Raw genomic sequence first — 8,743 nt, 5'->3', positions numbered from 1 at the left:
AGGACACACAGAAAATTATAGAGGAAAAAAGTGCTGTGAATCACAATGATTCTCTTACAAGACTCTCAACTCGAGTTTTCCTTATTAACCCTTTCACACCCTGCTTAGGGATTTTTCTTCCGTAATTAGCAAATTTTACCCAGAATCTACTATATGCCAGGTGATGTGATAGTTAAAGAGGTTTTCAGCGTAAAGAAGCCAGTTCCCTGCCTGCGAGGAGCTCACAGCCAGCTCCCTGATTCACCTGCCTGCTCTCCCAAGGGTGAACCACTGTGAACTACTGCAGCCTGACTGATCTGCCATGAATAGGTTTCAATAGTGTTTCCACCTAAAATGCCAACTCCATAAGGGCAGATATTTATCTTGCTCACTTTTATATTTGTGGAATACATATCTATTGATTAAATGAACATTTTTAATAATGAATTTTAAAACAACCTGCATGTTTAAATATAATGGAATGGCTAAAAGTCATTAACACCATGAAATGCTAGGCAGCAATGAAAATGGAATTAAATAATATTAAGTGGGAGAAACAGACAAGATAGTGCTATACCAACTGTATCAGTTATGGACAGTATTCTGAACTTGGCTTCTCTGGGTCTTTGCTCCCTGTATTTGGAATGGCTTTTCCCTGCCAATATCTGTTGATGCCATATCTCTTTAAGGCTCAGTTGAAGTACCACATCCTCCCTGAAGTATCAAGACTTCCACATCCCTCTGCCCTTAGAATCAACCTCTTTCTGTAGCATATGCTGGTAAGTCCCACCCTTATGCCTCCAACTTTACCTTCAGTACTTTGTCTTTGGCTGAGGGCTTCCTCCACACCTGGGAGAGACTCCTCTGCTCACTCGCTTGACAGACCAAAAGCACTGAGAAGTAATTCCCTTCAGAAAAGCCCCTGATGGAAGTTGGTAAATAAAGACCTCAGCCCCTTTGCTCCTTGGGTAGAATAACTCTGTCTCCATATTATTTCCCAGGTTCCTCAGGGGATTAAGCTCCAGGCAGCCACAGTGGCAACTGGCCTGACAATACACCCCCTATTGGCCACCTTCTCTTACTCTTCCCATCCCCCTGCCTCCCTAACCTCCCAAACCAAACTGCCTGCTCTTGCATCCTAGTATAAAGATCATCTCCCCATCTGAGCTCCTTTGTTCCCATATTATGTCCCACATTATCCTCTGTATTGCAGGGCTTTGTGAATGTCTTGGCTCTCCTAACTAAACTGCAAACTGTTTGAGAGCAGAAACCTTTGATTGCTGTATTCCTCAAAGCCTAACAATGTACTTTGCACATAGCAGGTGCTTGAAAAAACTAGGTTTAATGAAACTGAGAATTTTTAGAAGAAAGACACTCTAGAAATCCAACACCGAAATAGTTCACAGCATTCTATGTGGCATTAAATAAATCGAATGACTTAAGCCAAATTTCATGAATCATAATTATATATTGATTTCAAAATCTCATACACTACTGATCCAAGTTCAAAAAGAGACTTCAAGGTGAAGAATAGGTTGAATATATTATAGCATTTTCTATTTGAAAAACATCAGCACCCACTGAGGGAATCTGAGCAGAGGAGATTTTAAGTGATTCGGTATCCCTTAACATAGTATTCAAAGACCGCTAGGGTCTAGTTCTCACCTCCTTTTTCAGCTTTATCTTTCATTCTGTTTCACTATTCCTGTGTATAAGATTGTGTGATCTTCATGCAAATAATCTGTAATTCAAATTTATCCTTGCTTATTCATAAAACTGGCTAATGCCGCTGTGGACTTCATAAGGAAATTATCATTGTTTTAATATGAGCAATGACAGACATGAGATGAGAGGGTGAAAAGACTCCAAGGAGAAAAAAAGACTTCTCCAGATAATCTCCTGACATTACTGTATTGTCTGAGTCTCCATGAAGAAACTGATTCAAATGTCTAGAAGTTTGATAACGTGATCTGAATTGGAATATGGTTTACTTGCCGTTTAAAGTTATTTTCCAGGTCTAATTCTGTGGCCTGTACTTTCAAGACAGACATCTTCAAGACACAAAAAGGAGGGATACCACCTTTATGTCAGGTAAAATCATAGGCCAATAAATAATAAGCATCACTCTTAAGAAATTATACAAGTAATACGCATTCATGGCAGAAACATTGGTCAATACAGAGAACCAAAAAGAAGATAAAAACACAACAATCCTGATCAAAGCACTCCTAAAATTTTAGTGTACACTTTTCAGACTTTTTTATAGAGTATATTTTTATAGATAGAAAAATAGGCTCATGGTATACATATGATCCTTTTTTGATACTGAGTCTCGCTCTGTCGCCTAGGCTGCAGTACAGTGGTGCAATCTCAGCTCACTGCAACCTCCGCCTCCTGGGTTCAAGCAATTCTCCAGCCTCAGCCTCCCAAGCAGCTGGGATTACAGGTGTGTGCCATCATGCCCAGGTTATTTTTGTGTTTTTAGTAGCGATGGGGTTTCACCATGTTGGCCAGGCCAGGCTGGTCTCGAACTCCTGACCTCAGGTGATCTGCCCACCTCAGCCTCCCAAAAGTGCTGGGATTACAGGTGTGAGCCATCACGCCTGACCTGATCCCTCCCTGTTTGCACAGCAATGTAACATGATGTTGCAGACACTACACACAGGGTCACTTAACACCCACTCACTCTTTGAACAAGGCTTTCTGTACTCCAGAGGCTAGACAGGCAAACATTTCTAAGACTCTCTTGCAGCTTGAGTTCCGCACATAACATAGTTTCCACCAAGCCCTAATGGAAGATATCCTGAGCCAGATTTGGAAGGCAAATGAGCAGCAAAAGAGGCTGGCATGGTCAAGGATGGCAGATCTAGTAGCTGAAGTAGAAGGTCTACTCTCAGGCCCTAGCATAATAGATGTTAAGAGGCAAGTATAGGCATCAGCTGTGCCACTCTGGGGTCAGGCACTGATCCTGACTCGATAGCATCATTTTTCTCCTTGCTCCTCTTGTACTGTCTGTTATCTTCCACTAAGAACTCTGATGGATAGATGTGAACACTTTCCTTATCAAAAAATATGTGACATACAATTGCTACCGGTGGAATCATAGAATCCTAGAGCTGAATGGGACTTGAGTGATCAGCCAGACTTAGGAAAATTAAGCTTAAAGAAGTTAAATGACTCACCCGAGGCAAGACCACATGTACATCTCCCCATTCCCACTCTGTATAAGGAATTTATACCAACGTTATGTCCCAAAAAGAAGGTGGGACAAAATGGCGGCCTGGCTGTGCTCTAAGTTAGACTTTGGTATTTTTGTGTTAGCATAATATAACATGCTCATCCATCATCCGGCAGGCTTTAACCCCAAGAGGCTCATCAAAATGTGATGCCCTTTAAATGTGTTTGCATCCTCTTGGCATCCACCTCATGCTGCACCCCTACCTCCTCTCAGCAGAGGCCCCATCCCCAGCCCTGCTCCCCTGGTTCAAGACCAGCTCGGATTCTGCATGGTACTCTTACTTGTCTTAGACTTCATCTTAGTCAGCTATGCTGTGGAGGTCTCCTCAGATTGGGAAGATTTATGTTCGGTTTGCCCAAAGACTTGCTCCCAAGGAGCTAGCAGTCTTTTAGTGTCTTTAAGCAAAGGTACTTTCTTCACTCTTCTAGTATAACAGGAAAGGATCATTGCTAAAAGGCCACATTCTGCACTGGAAAGAGTGTGAGGTTTGGATCCAGACTGGATTTGGATCCCAGTTCTGCCACTTACTAGCTATGTTGCCTTGGACAAGTTATTCAATTTCCATGAGTTTCACCTCCCTCACATGTCAAATGGAAAGAAAGAGAATCACCTCACAAGGACAAGAAAACAATATTCCTACAATGTTTAACATGCAAGGAACATTCAGTCAATAGTCATTGCTATTTGGTTGAAACACATGTTGGCTTGAAGAACAGCCAATGGCATGTACTTTGACCCTTTCTCATTTATAGTTTTTCAGCTGAATTTGGATGGATGATCACTCCATGATAACCCAATACCCTTTCACAGAGGACACAGATCATTTTGCAAGTCTGTGTGTGTGTATGTTTGTACATACACGTATATGTACGTGTGTGTACTTGTATATGTGTGCACACATACACACACACACACACACCACACACACGGTATTTGAGCTCATACCCAGCCATTAACAGGTCAGTGGAGTTTGGTTCTGCAGCAGCACTCTGAACTCTTACAATTGAAGTGAACAGAGGAACAAATAAATCAGCAGCTTGAGTCTTTTTTTGTTTGTTTGTTTGTTTTATGAGACAGAGTCTCTCTCCATTGCCCAGGCTGGAATGCAGTGGCTTAATCTTGGCTCACTGCAACCTCTGCCTTCCAGGTTCAAACAATTCTCATGCATCAGCCTCCTGAGTAGCTGGGACTATGTAGCTGGGACTACGGGCGTGCACCACCACACCTGGCTAATTTTTGTGTTTTTAGTAGAGACAAGGTTTCTCCATGCTGGCCAGTCTGGTCTAGAATTTTTGGCCTCAAGTGACCCGCCTGCCTCAGCCTCCCAAAGTAATAGCTTGAGTCTTTAAACACATAACATCATTTAAGAATTAGGTATGGGAATTAGGTTCCCACAATCTTTTTGAAACAGCGTAAGTAAAAACTGTTTAAAGTAAAATCGAAGCCAGCACTCCTTAAAAACATGTAAATACAGGATTTATACAAGCTTTTTTTTTTTTTTTTTTAAAGGCATTAACCTTTTCCCATAGCTTAACACTTTTCTCATGAGGTGAGAGCTACAGACGTGGCAGTTTGTATTTTCTTTTACAAGAAGTTTTATTTTATGAATGATTTTTAATCCCATATGTGAGGATTACACAAAAATCCTGGCAGGCATATGCCATAAATGATTAATTGCCAATCAATTATAGCATTATGTATTGTTTCCAGAATCTTGTTCTTGACATCATTTCCCAGAGAAATACACACACACACACACACACACACACACACACACACACACACTGTTTTAAGTGGAAATTTTTATGAGGTTTTCTCTGGAGCTTGCTCAATGATCAAGATATATATACAGAAACATCATTAACTACATTTAAGATAAAATATACACTTAATTTTTAATTCCTGAATAAATGGATGGATGAGTATACATTCACTCATTCGTTTATTTATTTATTTTGAGACAGAGTCTTGCTCTGTCACCTAGGCTGGAGTGCAGTGGCAGGATCTCGGCTCACCACAACCTCTGCCTCTCAGGTTCAAGCAATTCTCCTGCCTCAGCCTTTTGAATAGCTGGGACTACAGGTGCGCACCACCAGGCCCGGCTAATTTTTGTACTTTTAATAGAGATGGGGTTTCACCATGTTGGCCAGGCTGCTCTCAAACTCCTGATCTTATGTGATCCACCTGCCTCGGCCTCCCAAAGTGCTAGGATTACAGGCGTGAGCCACTGTGCCCAGCCTACATTTATTTTTATGTAATCTTTAGCAAGAATTTTAGAATATATGTAAAAGTTAGAAAGTAAACACACATATATATATATTTATAAAATGGTATATCTTATCACAAATGAGATAATAAAAAACATTGTTTGACGCATCCTCTGTGCTCACATTACAGTTTTTTAGGGGAGAAACTAAGCTTTCTAGTGGTGGTAGCTTTGAAAATTTCTTTCCATTTCTCATCAGAACAGTAGCTAGAGACAGAAGTTAACATTTGTGAGAAATTTCAGAAGTGTCATCCTTCTAAAATATTTCATTCTGTGCATGTACACACAATCATATGTTTACTCAATGTTGTCCAATTACCAAGAGGTCAAGTAGGGTAAGGACTGAAAAATGGCAATTGGGGGTTTGGCAATTAGGAACTCTCCAATGACCACAGTGAGAGTCTCAGAATCTCTGACAAGGTTGCAGTCAAAGCGTCAGCCAGAGCTGGAGTCATTTCAAAGCTTGACAGTACTGTACTGTAATATCTCCTTCCAAGCTCACTCATATTTTTGTTGGCAGAAGGCTTCAGCCCCTCTGGGACTGTTGGCCACAGGCCACTGTTCTTAATTGCTTGAGTGTCCTCCTGACATGGCAGCTGGCTTTCCCCATAGCAGAGATGAGACACACGCGCACACACACACACACACACACACGTTGGCAGGATGTTGGAGATGGGGGAGGATGGATAAAAGAAAAGGGTGGGGGAAGAATGAGGATAAAGTTGCCACAAAGCGTGTTTTAACTTAGTCTCAAAATCATGCACTTTATTCTATTTTCTAGAAGCAAGGCACTAAATCTAGCCCACACCCAAGGGGACGGGCATGAATTAAATTCTACCTGTTGAAGGGGGGAGTAACAAAGAATCCACGGACATGATTTTAAGCCATCACAATCTGTTGGGAGTCCTAACTGCAAGTAACAGAAAATCCATCTCAAAATGGATTAAACAGCAATGGGGACTCATTGGCTCCCACAGTGAAAAAGCCCTGCAGGTAGGTAAACTTAGTGAATACTTGTTCAGAGCTCTGTTTTCTCTGTCCTCCTGTCTGTGTCAAGTCATCCTTGGCCAGGTTGCTAGCAAAAATGACTGCAACCACTCTAAGGCCTCCTCCACGCACATAGCACATTCCAGAATAGGCTAGCTTGGCTCTGACTCCGCATCCCAGCAGAGTTCTGAGATTCACTCTAATTGGATGGGCTTAGGTCACATGCTTACCATCCCCAAGCCGGAGCCTCAAATGCCTTGACTGGATCCAGTGCTCCACCCTGAACCAGGACCATGAACTCACATGCCTGAAACCACACAGAGAGGAATGGATGCTAGAGAGGCAATCACAAATACCTACTACACGACTCAGGGACATTTATGTCAGCTTTAAAAAATATGGGGTGGGCAGAGTTTTTGTCATTTGAAAGGAAAGAAAGCAATAGAGCCAGAAATTGAAGAGCAAGGGAGTACAGTCACGTGCCACATAAAGATTTTCAATCAACAAGAGATCACAAATATGAGGGTGGTCCTGTAACACTACAATACTGTGTTTTTGCTGTACCTTTTCTATATTTAGATATGTTTAGATACACAAATACTATTGTGTTGCCATTGCCTGTGGTGTTCAGTACAGTCACATGCTGTACAGGTTTGTAGCCCATGAGCAATAGGCTATACCATAGGCCACATGGTGTAGGTTTGTGTAAGTATACTCTACAATGTTGGCATAATGGTGAAATTGTCTCATGATGCATTTCTCAGAACCTGTTCCCATCACTAAGTGGCACATGACTGTATAACTAAAAAATACCAAAGAAATGGATCAAAAGCCTAGGCAGAGTGGACACTGTTGGGAGGGAGTGGGAGAACCATTTGCTCCTCCAAGATCAGGGACAGCAAGTACAAACATAGGAGAAAACATGGAAGCTTCGAGGCAAAGTGGAGGAAGGTTGAGGAAATGTTGGTGAGTGGCTGTGAATGTGAATGAAGGAGAAGAAGGTGATGTCACCAGCTGAAAAAGAGAGAGAAAAGTGAAATAAAGGAATTAACGGGTTAAGATAAGATGGATAGAATATGCTGTCTGAGAGGTTAATGGTGTCTTTCTTACTAGTAGAGCTAGAAAAACTCTGCTATAATATGAAAGTAGAAGCAGAGCTCAAAAAGAAAGCAAGCTCTGGTTGAAAAGAAGAAATAAATAACATCATAATAGAAGATAATAGCACTGAATGAAAATAGTGCCTACTGGAGAAAGAGAGTTAGGAAATGAAGCAAGTATAAGAAAGTAGAAGTTTATAGCAGGTTAAAAAAAAAGCAACTATGACAAATATCAACAATAAGATACTCTAATCTACCTTCCAACATTTAAGCATATATAACTTATATTATTCTTTTCTCTGTCAGATAATACATCACAGAGTATTAGGGTTAAGTATGAGTAATTTTTAATTCCCACAACTGCTGCTAAATCTTAGCTAAGAAATAAGGTAGAAAAACTGCTCCTTTTTGTGTTATTAAATGTGTAGGTTAGCAAAGTGCAAATTTTTTCCCTTTATTTCATACTAAAATCATTATAATAAGACATTCCTCTTCACTATAGCTTTCTTGCCTTCTGGGAAGAAAGCCTTGCCCTAAAATAAAGAGGCTTTGTGTTTAAATTCACATTCATCTGATTCAGAGTTTTGTTAAGCAAAAGGGGCATGAAATAAAAATAATAAAAATATTTTTAAAATCTATGTTTGAAGCACAAGGTCATAACAAAAGGCAACAACCTTAGTTCAACTTGCCTTAGGACAGTGACCTTGAGAGAGGACTTTGATTTGAAATTGGTTGATGAATTCCAGAGAATGGAGTTGTTACAAGTATAATACACATTTTGAGTGGGAAAAAGAAACAGCCTGCTGGACACATTTAACCTTCGATTCTGCCTATTACAAGGTTGACGGGGTCAAACAGACTAGGACCATGTGGACTTAAGGGTTTATCCTTCTCCTTGAGGACGCATTTCTCCCACTAGCCTTCTGCAGGCATGCAGATGCTTCCTACTGAAGACTCTTAATTGTTTTGGAAAACACTTCATACCTTCTTAATAACAAGCCCTCAAGAAGGCAACATGAGTACTTAGCAAAGCACAATTTTCTTTCTTTCTTGAGAGGCAAAAAGGACATCAAGATATCTTTGCTTAACATAACAACCATCAATTATTCAGTATTTACCATGTGCCAGGTGCTATGTTTGGCATTTTACATACATCATCCGATTTAATCCTCATAA

Source organism: Hylobates moloch, unplaced genomic scaffold, assembly GCF_009828535.3.
Source record: "Hylobates moloch isolate HMO894 unplaced genomic scaffold, HMol_V3 SCAFFOLD_12, whole genome shotgun sequence".
Classification (NCBI taxonomy): Eukaryota; Metazoa; Chordata; class Mammalia; order Primates; family Hylobatidae; genus Hylobates; species Hylobates moloch.
Note: the sequence above shows the minus strand (reverse complement) of the source record.